Source organism: Pholcus phalangioides, unplaced genomic scaffold (genome assembly GCF_987345545.1).
Source record: "Pholcus phalangioides strain wild (caught in Gottingen) unplaced genomic scaffold, Ppha-v1.0 ptg000017l_1, whole genome shotgun sequence".
NCBI classification, from domain to species: Eukaryota; Metazoa; Arthropoda; class Arachnida; order Araneae; family Pholcidae; genus Pholcus; species Pholcus phalangioides.
In genome coordinates, this window is record NW_028301610.1 from 21,610,600 (window position 1) to 21,624,405 (window position 13,806).

The window sequence follows — 13,806 nt, forward strand, 5'->3', positions numbered from 1 at the left end:
AAAAATTGTTGAAAATTTGCTGTCGTAATACTTGAACAGCCCCTTATTTAAAGCATACATGTACTCAACACATGGCCTAAATGTGGCCTGTCTCAAGTGGCTCGTGGCAAATTCTTACTTCAATTGAGCGGCCCGCGGCACATTCCCAGATTGTTTGAGAGTGATTTCCGGGGGTGGGGGGGAGGCTTTCTTTCAAACCAAGCACAACTAGGGTCTATTACCATCTATGGGCAATTTACTATCAAGGAAGTTGTGCTGGAAGTGTGTGTGTGCCTAGAGTTGCTGCAAATATAAATAATTTTGTAAGTAAAATCTTTGTTAGTTGTGGTTTTTATTTTGAATAATTGGAGGGGGAATGAATATCACTTTTAGAATTTTTATAATTTATGTGATGCTGTTATGAGTTATATTTTTGACTAATACTTGAAGGTTTTAGAACACTTTGGTGACGACAGAAAGCATGTATGTGGATTGATTATTTTATGAATTCTTATGATGCTGGGTAACAAATCAAAACTTGTAATTTTTGAACCACTTCTACATCTATATTTTTGAGAAGAGGGAAAGTTTGTTTGCAAATTAAAAATAAATTTGCATATGTGCCCCGCCCCTTTTTTGCCGTAAAACTTGTAAGTTATGAAGTTTGCCATGACTCCTTAAAAACCGCTTGAAACTCCTTAAAAAGTCCTTAAAAACTCCTTACTTTTCATTTTGAAAATTTTGTATGAACCCTGAAAAGGTCACAGAAAAGTCACCAAATTCTACTTTTAGTATTTGGTAGAGACACTGAAAAGAAATGTGTTAATCATTCAAGTATTATGATTAAAAAATAATTCTATACATGTTTAAGACAGGGTTGTCAAATTTGCTCCCTGTGTAGATACCCATTTCCCCCCCCCCCAGGCTGGGTTTTTTAGCCTAAAAAACCCGGGTTTTTTGGGGGAAAATGGGTTTTTTTAGGGAATGTTGTTTGTTTTCGAAGAAAATGTGTTACTTTCAGGTTAAAATTTTAGTTTGAGCTTAGTTTATGTATTCCAAAAATTGCTGCATAGTGTAGTGTTTAGAATATGTATATTTTGAAATATTTTTTAATGATTTTTTAGGAACAAAAATGTGATGATAAATAATTTCTTGGAATCACAAACACCCTTTTTATAATTCTTCTACCTTTTTTATGTAAGCATTTAGGTATGAGATCCACATATTAAAATATTTTACAAGAAATCACAAACAGAAAATTGTAACCATGGACCTTCGTTTAAAAAATATACCTGATATATGTGATAAGCATACCTACAGAAATTTATTTATAATACACAATAATTTTTCACACACACAAATCTTTGTATAAATAAATTGAAGCATCTGTGAAGAAGCGAACCAATGTATGTAAACTGAATTTTCATTCAAAAAATATTTACATGTTTTTGCAATACTTTATAAGTTTTATACAGGTACATCAGACTTTCATAACTGAAATATCAAGAGACAAAAATAACATTATTTTATAGTGAAAAGAAAATAACTGTGGGATTCTTAAACTGAACATTGGCAACGAACATCTTCAATTGAAACAGAACAAAAAGTATAGTTTTTCTTATGTGAAAATAACACCTAAGCAGAAAATAAGCCTTAGCTTGATTTTTCAATATGCTGGTAATATAAGCCCGACCCAGAAAATTTGCCTGTTAAAATCATCAGCCAGATGAAGGCATTCTGTAGGTCTGTTGCTATACATGACAGGTTTCTTGTATAAAGTGAAATTAATATATAATAATGTTATTGACATTTATGTTGAATGATAATTCAAGTTATTCTGTGGTTTTAAGTTCCCAAAAATGGCTAATTTGGACAAGTGGAAAACACCTCCAGAGTAATGAATCCTCAGAATGACTTATCTCCTCCTCTTAGCCAGATCATTTTTTAATTATCACTGCTCCTTTAAAAATATTTCAGAATTTAATTTAATGAAGTAGGGATATTCTTTAACAGTGAGGAATTTAAGAAAAAAAGAAGCATGAGAGACTTTAGCTCCTGAAAGTTTGGGTTCAATTACATAAAAAAAAAACTGTGGTTCTGGTTACACAGCTGAAAGGTTTTATTTTTGATTTATCAGGACACTTTTGGTTACATTTTCTGCGGGGTCTGAAAAATTTGGAAAAAAAAAAAATTCAGGCACCATTCTGATTTCTCAGAATTTTCAATATCTCCAAATTCATTTGTTTCACCACAAACAATTTTCTTGCTGCAGTTCTGCATACAACTCAAAGTTCAGATATAATTACACTGAAGTGGGTGTGTTTGTGTGTGAACAAGTATTCCCTTACTTATAATCATGGTCAATTTTATTGATCAAATACATAGTTTAACATTCACCAAAAATGTATACTTAGACATAATATAAGATGTACACATAAAGGATGTGCATTAGGTGGGTCAAAAAAAAAATTTTTATTTGGAAATCGCTATAGTGCGGAAAAGTAGCCTCCTTTAATAAAAAGAAAAATGACGTAAAAAAATTTAAAATCGATTGACATCTTGCATCGTACTTGAAGTTTATGAAAATTGAAAAAATTGAACATTTTTCATAAATTTTTTTCATATTACTTAAAATTTGATGATCGATGTGCAAAAGTTTCTTATGCTTATTTTATGGTTCAATAAAGTAAAATAAATTAAAACATCATTGATATTGCAATGTTTATCGGTCGCACAATGTGTTCGAAAAACTGGAATTGACAAAATTTTTGCAAGTTTCATTGTACAGCTCTTTGCATGCTTTGTCAGAACAAAATGACCCAGAATTTACCATGAAGAGGTGGCTGCACATTGAGTTTCACCTACACTCTATCCAATCAACCATTCAAAGTAGGAGAGTGTATGTACTTTACATTATAGTTACCAAAATTGACTAGAATTTACTGGTTTACAGTTTCTTCTATTGTTTCTTTTCCAAGTGTTCACGTTTAAAGTCTAACTTCTGCACAATGAAACTTGCAAAAATTTAGTCAATTCCAGTTTTTCGAACACATTGAGCGACTGATAAACATTGAAATATCAATGATGTTTTAATTTATTTTACTTTATTGAACCATAAAATAAGCATGACAAACTTTTGCATGTCGATCGTAAAATTTTAAGTAATATTAAAAAATTAAGAAAAATGTTCAATTTTCATAATCTTCAAGTACTATGCGCGACCGGAAGATATCAACTGATCTTAAAATTTTTTATGTTGTTTTTCTTCTTATTAAAAGAGGCAACTTTTCCTCACTATAGCAATTTGAAAATGAAACTTCATTTTTTTTCAACCCACCCTGTTGTACATACATGTTTAAGTTACATATTTTGAAATTGTGGAAAAAGAAAATTCAATTTTCCTCCCATTTTGCCCAAAAATCCCGCCTGGGCTGTAAGTGAACAATTATTCTCTTATTTTATTATTCCCAATTTTATTAATCAAATACATAGTTTAACATGCACTAAAAATATATATTTAGGCATAATGTAAGATATACAAATACAAATACAACGCCACAACAGGCAAATTGCCCAACAAGGTGGCTGACTTAAGAACATCATGGATCCCCGAGCCCCTACCTACTAATGCTACACCACACATGCACCCCCCCCCCCGCGGAACCCCCCAATGAATCGGTACATGCGGGAATGTACATGTAGTGCAACCTGACGTAAAGTTTGTTTCTGTGTAATGCTTGTTATGTGTAGTGCTGCCATCTGCCCCCAGTTTTACTAACTATGAGTGAAGTGTTATGGTTTAATGATTTACCGTTGTAGGACTGTTGCTCTCTGTGGCGAGACTTTTTAACGGGGAGATCGGCTCGCATTTGCGCCTTGAAGTTGGGAACCACAGAAAACCAACTTCAGCCGACCACGATGTACACCAAGATGTACACATGTTTAAATTAGATATTTTGTGGTTGCGGAAAAAGAAAATTCAATTTTGCCCAAAAAAACCTGGGTGTTTTACAACCCTGGTTTAAGATGTAAACAAGTGAACTAACCAGTATTCAGATTCCAATTGGGGGGTAACAAAGCCCTTGGGCTGGGGGAATTGTATTTCATGACCGCCATCTTGGATTAAAATTAACAAAATATAGTATATACAGACCTAACAACTCTCCCGATTTAGGCGGGAGACTCCGGATTTTTCATCCTTCTTCCCGCTCTCCGGATTTGTTAAAATTTCTCCAGATTTTGACAGAAAATTAGATTTTACGTGAGCTTTCACGTTGTCGTGACGTCAATAATTACCGTCGCATTAGCGAAAACACCTATTGAGGATATTTGCATCGAGCAGCCTTAAAAAAGTCTGTGACCACATTTAAGCAACTGGCAAAGACGTGACTTTGTTTACGTAGCGTTTATCAGCGGGAAGCCCTTGGTTGCCAAAATTCCTGTATAATCGTCATTGTATTCCATTAACAGCTGTGCTGTAAACACGTTTTTTCATCCACAGCTTTGTAATCTGAATTTTTTTAAATTGTTTCTTCTGATTAAACATCTTCAGAAAGAAAATATAAAACTTTAAGCTATATAAAGCTTTTAAGAGTTCATATACCCAAGATTATCAATCACTGATAGCATCCACAAAAGGAAACATTTATGTTATGTGAACAGTATATAAGATTTCTCTATACAGATTTCTCTGTCCTGCATGGAAAGACTGACATGGAATTATATTCTGCTCAGGGGCAATGCCGGACGTGCCTTGGGGGGGGGGGAAGAAATGTAACTTTTCTTAAATTGGTTAAAAAAAAAGAAAAACTCAATTTTTTTTTTTTTTGATAGAGTCTATGAGTGTCGGGGGGGGGGGGGTCCCCTCACGGGAGAATCTCCGGATTTCTGTATTTCAAAAGTTGGCACGTCTGCATATTATACTTCTCTCCTCGTCTTGGACAGAGGGGTACTTCTGACAAGAGCATATTGAGGCACCATCTATCAGTGGTCACTTGCGCCCCATTCTTTATGGTTGGTATTATAATCACAAATCCCATTATAATTAACTTGAAAAGATCAAAAAACTATCTGATCCAATGAGAGATTATTTAAAAAGGAACCAAATATTTTATTTGTTATAAGCTATATTTGCTACAGCAGTGTTTAACCAAATTTTTAGGATAGTAGAATGTTGTAAATTGTTTGGGTAACACACACACGCACAGGTGCAGTGTTGTCCAAAAAAGTAATTTTAAGAAGAGTTATTTTCCTCTTTTCCAAAATTTTTTAAGGAGTAAATTTGTAAAAAGCTGGATGGTTTTTCAAAATGAAAGATCTTGAGCTAGGAAAAGCAATGCATGCATATTTATTTCTATTTTGCCATTAATAGGGTAAACAGAATTAGAAAAATAATTTAACTCAAATGGTGTTTCTGAAATTTGAATCTCTCATGATTGCACCACAATTAGTTTTTTTCTTATTTGTGCATTGCTATTCATTTAATATTTTAGTTTAGTTGTTTGACTGCTATGACATTGTCTATCTACAAAATTTGAATATTTTATTTATTATTATTTTTTTAACTTTTCAGATTCGTTTTGCTTTTGAACTTGATGATATGAGCATTGAAATGAACAAGAAAAGGAATCGAACTGATGCGAAAGATACCAAGACCTTATCCAAGTTGAAAATAAAGTGAGTTTTCCAATGATTTATAGAGTCATTAAAAATGATTTAAGGGCGCGGTAGCCCGGTCGATAAGATGCTCGCCTAAAGTACCAAAGGATGTTTACAGGTGTCGCGAGTTCGATACCCAGTTCGTCCTTGTCAGAAAACTTTCCTGACACAGGGGTACAACAAAAAACGGCGATTTGACCGCAGCAAAAATTGCTACCGCAGGGAGTCCCCCATCGAGGGGTTAGCGCACCAACCTCTCGATGAGTATGAAAAACAAGCCTGCCGTTCGGAATCGGCAATAAATTGTAGGTCCCGGTCTAATTAGCCCTGGTGTGCAGAAAATGACCGTGGTGCGACAAAAATGATTTAAAAAACTTGATAAAGTAGAACCTCTATATTTCTAGACTCTATAATCGTGAGAAAAAAAATTCTGCCTTTACTGTACTAAATCATTGGTTCCCAACCAAAGTATCTCTTAAATTCTAATGTTCCCCCTTCAGGGCCGTAACTAGAATTTTTGTCAGGAGAAGTGACCCCCCCACCCCCTCAGTAAAACTTTGTAGTTCCATAACAAAGGTTTTTGTTATGTATACCCTTGTTTTTTCTTGTTTTACACAAAACTTTAGTCAGAGAAACAGTAGTTTTGATGCCTTTTTTGTGCACACGCACTACAGATATGATTGCAGCATGAATTTTACAGAGTTGCCAGTGTGTGATATGGCTTCCCTCTGCACCATGTTGTAACCAGAAAAAATCTGATAAAATTTATTATATTTTATAATGAAATTTAATATTAATTTTCAAATTTTTTTCAGTGAATTTAATGTACTATCATGTAAAACGTATCATTAAGGCATATTATCAGATTATTTGAAATCAAAAATTTAATGACAGTGAATAAACGCAAATAATAATAATTACGGTATTTAGCGTAAGTACAATAAAAATATGGCTAAATAAGTGCAAATAATAATAAATATGTATAAAGATTGCAACGATTGAAGATTGAAAAAAAACACGTGAGAATGAAATAGGACGAGCCGTTAATGCCAAAAGGCGCAGTGACACGATTGGCTGGTGGGGAACTGACTTATCAGTTTGTCATATTTGGCAAGAAATCATACTTTTTCATCATTGAAACAAGTCGCCAAGATGACTTTGTGTTGCTGTCTTTTAAGACAGAACTCTGTCGGGAAACCTCATGACCATGTACTCTGTATTTTACGGAACAAAATTACATAGAACTCTGAGAAAATTTTAAATTTCCCGTTATCACGTCATTTCTAGTAAAAGTCATTTAGTGGATTTTCGTCTCTGAGAGAAATTGGGTGCATTCAATACCACTCTGCTGTTGTTACATTACGCATGCTCAACCCATGGCCCGCAGGCCAATTTGGCACTCAGAGTGATCTGATTTGACCTGCGACCTCAAACTTAATTTTGTAAAAATTTACAGATCAGTTGAGTAACCCGCCGTACAGTTCCAGTGCACACTTAAACGGTCAGTGGCACAGCACTTAAGTGACTCGTGGGACATTTACAGAGCACTTGAATGACTCTTGGCACAGTTTAATATTACTCAAGGGACCAGCGACACATACACAGTTCACTTGAGCAACCTACGACATAGTTCTAGAACACTTTTGAGTGGACCCGACATATTTCCAGATCATTTAATTATCCGCGGCACATTTTATATCACTTAAGTGGCCCGTGATACAATTCCACAACACTCAAGTTTCCCGCGACACATTTATAAACCACTCAAGTAACTCACGACGTATTAACAGATCAATTAAGTGATGTGCGGCACAGTTCCAGAGTAATTAAGGGATGTGTGGCATAGTTTCATAGCACTTGAACGGCCTGCGATGCAGTTTCACATCACTCAAGTTACCCGTGGCCTAGCTCTAGATCACTCAAGTGGCCTCCGAGGCATATTTCGACATGAACTAAGTGCCTCGTGACACATTTTCAAATAAAGTGGCCACTCTTCCCCCAAAGGTTGAGCACCATTGCATAAGGGTAATTGAAGCGAGGGGGTCCATGGAAAAATTCCAGTTGGTCCATGTAAGCTTGGAAGTGAAAACATTTTCGTCATTATTCTTATCAGTGGTGTTTTAACAATAAGAGAGACACTAGATCAATGGACCCCAGCGGCGAACAGTTGGTCTGGTGCCACGGACCAGTGGGGATGAAAATTTCATCCTTTAACCTCACCTTCAACATTATAAGGGGGTGCCCAAGCATTTAGTTGCGACTCTGCCTAGGGCTGTAGCCAGAAATTAATTTCGGAGGGGGGGGGGGTGACAAAAAGTAGAACAACAGACGATTGTACCATGTTATTACATATATATTGGCCTTTTCTTACATTTTGAGGGGGGATGGAACCAACCTCACCCCCTTCCTCGCTGCGGCATTGATGGACAATTGAAGAGGCTTTTATTGATTCACAAATTTTTTTCTCGAAAATTTGCAATTTTCATTTTTCATAACTGCACAATTTGCAGTCAGTCTCATAAATTTTTAAGTACGTATTTTTTTCCATTCATTCTAAAATTTCAACAATTGGGTTATTGGAATTAGCGCTCACATTAGCTTTTAATCACGTATATCCTCTTTTATCAATTCTGAATTTTTATAATTTTTTATTTATTTTGTATGTTCATATTTTTAATTCGAAGTTTTCTTTTATCATTACTGTGTATGCTTACTAATGTGCAACATTGAAAAAAAGTGCAGAACCGCTGACATATATAAGAACAACAGTTCTGGGATTCAAGCCCCACAAGCAGAAGCCTACGCAAAGAGGTGCTCAGAAGACCATGCCTTCCCCCCAAAAGTTATAAAAAAATTTAATATTTTGGTCAAAAACAATTTTAAAAAATATCGAAAGAAAATACCCTTTATATTATGCTTTGGGGTTTTGCAATTAAAGTATAGGAAATATTACGCAAATAAATTGTGAGCTGTTCAAAATCTTCTCTCTGCTTTCACGTTTTACCTAATTTTTGTGCTTTAATCACTATAATTATTAGAGGAATGATGGCTTGGAGATGGGAAAACAATCACCTCATTTTTTTTTATATTTCTATGTACTAATTATTATTTGGGAGAGTTCGTGGCCTTCATTTCATGGGTACTGTGGGTTCACGGAACACCCTGTTATAAGCACACAATGTAAGAAATATCCTTATCCATTGGCATTTCATCAAGAACAGAACTACTACCATGGTCCATCAGATAACTTGGATAGATCCCCTTAGACATTTTGAAAACCCAGAAAGCACAAAATTTGGTAAATTTTTTCTTGCTGTAGATATTTTTAATCTAGTGAGTTTAGCCCCGACTGTAGGTGTGTTATTGTTGAAGTCAGGTCTGAAAGGGTAATAGCATTCTTTTTTTAATAGGCTACCATTCCTGTCAGAAAGCGATACACGAATTCCTTTGTATTTCTAAAATTCAATGTCATTTTAAATATCTTTCCACTTCTTGAATATCATCAAAATTCAAGAACCAAGATCTGGTGAATATAAACAAATTAAAACAGTAATGAAAAATAGGCATCAGATATATGTGTAGAAAAAATTTAAAGCTCTAACACTCTTATAGAAGCACCCCCCCCCACTCTAAATCCTAGCAAGTCTTGAGAGTTCAATGGAAATTTCACATCATTTTTGTAAACAAATCACAAAATAAATTTAAACTGAAGTATTTTATTGATGAAAAAAATATATATCAGCTAACATTCATTTACAATGTATACGACTGCAGCCACTATGCACATACAAAGGACTTTTGATCATTTTCGCTTTCTCAGCATAAAAGTGTCAAACATCTGTTGTTGATGTCTTTTTTGGTGATTGTTTCCTCTCCAGAACTGAAACTAACGAATCTCTGATATCATCTAGTGTTTTGTGAAGAGAGACTCCCGCTTTCATTTTATCTGGAAAGAGAATGAAAACAATTGTAACAATTAATAACACAAATACAAACTCTACGGCCACAACAGGCAAATTGCCTAAGTGAGCTGATGCTGGGAATAGGGTTTTAACTCAAGCAAGGGTGAGCAAACTGACAGTGTTTCAAAAGAGATGGGCTATTTCTAAAAAGATGGCAGAACAGGTGAAACAATCTCATTTTCCCTTTAGCAATGCATGGAACAAAAGAAAAATGCTAAATGGCCAAAATTCTACTTACACAATACAGTAGACGTGGTTTATTGGAATCATGTATAATGTTATCATTTGGTATTGGTTTAACCATATCTTTTTCCCCTCCCCAAATTATCATTGTCTGCAAACTATGTAGGAGATTAGGAAGTGTAATACTCCCCTTCCTGACAAACATTTCTGTACTCTGGATAATGATTTTTGCTTGCACATGAAATTGATAGGCTATCTGATTATTATTAGCAGCTATAATCCCCGTACGTGTGCAGCTGCTTTTGCAATTAACTTCCACCAATGGAGGCAAACAAATGTATGATCAAAAAGAAACTTCAGTTCCCTGTTAATTGTCCAGATTCAGTTTTTGTTTGAAAAACTTTCTCAAGGGAGCTATGGAACACACGGTACATGAATTAAACACCTGATGACTGAATTAAAAAAATTTTTTAGCTTAAAGGGAAAAAAAAACCCCAAGCATGATTTTTCCTCGAAACAGTCCTAAATAATGTTTTTCTTTTTTTCAGAGACATAATGACTTCTCATGTTGCAAGACACACTGCAATGAAATCAGAAAATTTTGAGTCACCCTTAGAAAAACTAAATTTAAATCCTCCTGCTTAAAATTAAAACTCCCTTTTAGCAATCACATGAATTTCAGACGGAAATACCAATTTTACAGTTGCCATGTCGACTAGGATTTATGAAGCCTTGAGCTATGGGGGAAAGCGAAACAGAGTTGGTCAAACAGGACTTTTGGTCAGCATATTGGCTTCTGGGGTTCTTTTGGCTATAGTTATCAATTGGTTATTGTTATGAGAAACCCAGTCCTTATGTGATCACATTAACCAAGTTTTTGGCTACAAATTTGGATGACTACAGTTGAACAAGCAGACCAAAATTTAAAATGGTTTTCTCACTGTAATCATTTAAAATCAAAACTTCATTTCATTTTATATAAATTCTACAACCTGAAATTATATATGTGAACCAATCTTTTTTTATTAATATTTATTTATTTCAATGTTCCACACAGACTTGCTTTATGGTCTGCCAATCTGGGAAAGTGATGACTTAACCAATATTGCTCCCATTATTTCTTTACAAAAGAAAAAGGTTATTAGAATTTTGATAAACAACTACATAGGGTACAATGATTTAAATCAGCTTGATTTAAATTCTGTTTTTCCTTTTCATAACTTATATTGAAGTGAAAGTAACCTAGTATATATGGTATACATGTTATTGAAATGTGAAGTTCTTGATTAAAATAAGCATAGAAGATCTTTGGGATAAAATATAGACTTAAACTTAATCCCTAGATATAGAACAGCTTTCTTTCTGCACTTTTTCTAGATTTTGTACATGGAAAAAAATTGTAGAGAAATATAGGGAGTTAAACTTAGCACTTAAAGAGTTCCCCTGATTAAAAAACAAACTATTTTTTGTATAAAGCCTTGAGTTCTGCATACTAATTGCTGATTCAAAATAATAGATATGTTGTTCCAACATAAATACCGTTGGACTTTACATTTTAATACAAAAAGTGGAAAAGGTGTAGTGTTTGTCTATTTTTTTTAACAAAAACTCATTAAATATGTGAAACAATGAAAATGTGTAAATTACTAAGCAACATCATGCAAGTTGGAAACACATCATAATAAATGCATCCATCTATAGCGGAAGAAACAATCTTATCAACAGAATGATTTTATTTAGTTGATGCCGAATAGAAGTTCAGAAGTGTAATGATTAACGTATGGAATTTCGCACATGTAATAAATCTAAAACAAACATACAGTTGATCCCACTTATAACGTTTCTCCCATTTAGAATGTTTTCCCACTTGATACAACTTATTTTCATGGTCCTAACAATAAGTAATTCTCATTGCAATTTCCTGTTTAAAGTGTTTTCCTATTTATTACGTTTTTTTATGACGGTTTTTGAAAATCGTTATAAGCAGGATTCACTTTAATTAACAGTTGAATGCACACATTTATATATTTACTAATAATCAATGTATGGATTCCCTTCTGATTGATTTTACGTTTTTTTTTTAAATATCTTAGCATTTTCAATATCTTCTGATCAAATTTAAAGCAAATCAGATTCTCTCTCTTCTCCAGACACTTATCTTCTCATTCCCTATTCATACTTTGGTTATCCTGCTAAAATGATTTTATTTTCCTTCCCTGATGGTCCACAACTCTGATCTGTCACCATTTAACTGCCACATATTTTAACACCTGAATGTGGGTGCTATGTCAGATTTGTGTTGAAGAAACTTAACAGTGTGCTTATGTGTGCGTGCCCAGCATTTGGAGTGTTTTGTGTTCAGTAGGTGGTGCTATCTATCTAGCGCCACAACTAGATACTTTCTCAAACGGGGCAAGTACACATTTTGGCACACCCATATAATATAGAAGAAGCAGTTATAAAGTGTGAATTTGGTGCGCCGCTCTAGTCCAGGACACTAGGCCCGCCTGCCTCTCCCAGTTGCGGCCCTGTATCTATTCTCCAATCTGGTAATGCATGCATTTGAAGTTCAATGTATGCATATTTGTGTTGTAGGTCTGTGTGATCGCCATGGCAACCAGAAGCTTTTTCAAAGGAATAGCCAACTCCAAATGTGAGATCTTTAGAAAATCACATTTTTAGTCAATTACCATTGCGCAATCGCAAGTTCCAAACACGAATTTTCACAAAAAGCAAAATTTGGGGGGGAAGTTATAAGGGGCCTCTTCCTTCCCCCCCCCCCTCCCAGAGATCAAAAATTAAAAATATTTTTGTAGAGAATTAAAATATTGGAATAAAATAATTTATTTTATACTATCTGTGAAGAATTAGATCCTTGTGCCCCCTCCAATTCTGCTTACACACCCATGATTTTTGCGATGCGAAATGGTGACTACTGCATAGCAGCTAGATGACAAAACTGGATATTCAAGGTAGAGTTTTTACAGATTCAGTTTCTTTCCACGGTATCGGGAAGGTTTTACAATTTGAACGGGTGTTCCAATCCTTTATGATAAAAAAAAAAAATGTGCATTCACAATATTGTAGGAACAAGACGAATTTACGCCGTATAAACGCGGTCTTTGAATGCTGGCCGATAACCACGAAAGTCCCATTATTTCCCATATATAGCAGGAAGGGAGAAAATTTGCAGGGTAATAAAAATCCGAAATTTGAAACTTCTGTACATGGTCCCTCATTCAGAGATGCAACCAAAAATATCCCTCATCTTCAACAACCCACAAGTATATCAATACAGTAGTGTACAAAGTAGTAAAACCAGTTTTTCAAGGTCGAGGGATCATGATACACGTTAAAAAAAAGTTGGGAGCTTTTTCCTCTCTCTACTTTTTTCTTCCAAGAACTAAGAAAATGAACGCATCCCGGAGGACGTGTGAATAAAATTTTTACACTTCCTTTTCCGAAATTCCGAGTATTTGACGCGTTATAATGCGTCAATGGCGTCTCTGCCAGTCAGGGACACTGCTGCCAAATGTGGGGGGGGGGGCACTTGTAGCTTAAGCGAGGCTACAAGGGGTGCGGTGCACCTGAGCAGCAGGTTGTAAGGGACGGCAGCCTAAGCTTTAGTTAGACATCAAAAAATTTTAAAACCTCGAATATTAAAAATTCACATGACCAGAGGCAAATTTACAGTTTAACTGACTGTGGGCTACAAAAATTTAGCCACTTTCCACTCATCCTTGTCAAATTTTCTTGACCATTTCTTTCTTAAATTTGCAGGGCTATATCCTAGTATCAGCCAGTACTTCTCAACCTGTAAACATACCCGTTTCTTACTTTTTTCAGGGATGCTTGCAAACTCAAGGCCACTATTTTTGGTCACTCGCTGACTCAGTCCCTCTCTCCCTGGGCAGAGGCGGATGTACATTTTTGTCAATTTCGGAGTCGTCCTCCCATTATACTAATTTTCTTGTGACTATTTATTTCTTGAATTTGCTGTCCTGGGCCTGCTAAGCCCCTCTGT

The 13,806-nt window shown here is 35.0% G+C and overlaps 1 protein-coding gene across 1 annotated transcript in view; it reads left to right on the forward strand.

The window, feature by feature from the left end:
- The first annotated feature begins 5,567 nt into the window (after window positions 1-5,567).
- Window positions 5,568-13,806, forward strand: part of LOC149072540 (nuclear protein localization protein 4 homolog) — a 28,953-nt gene continuing 20,714 nt past the window's right edge. The window contains exon 1 of the mRNA XM_089246105.1: window positions 5,568-5,655. The gene's annotated coding sequence lies outside the window, so the exon portion shown is untranslated. The remainder of the gene's footprint in view (window positions 5,656-13,806) is intronic.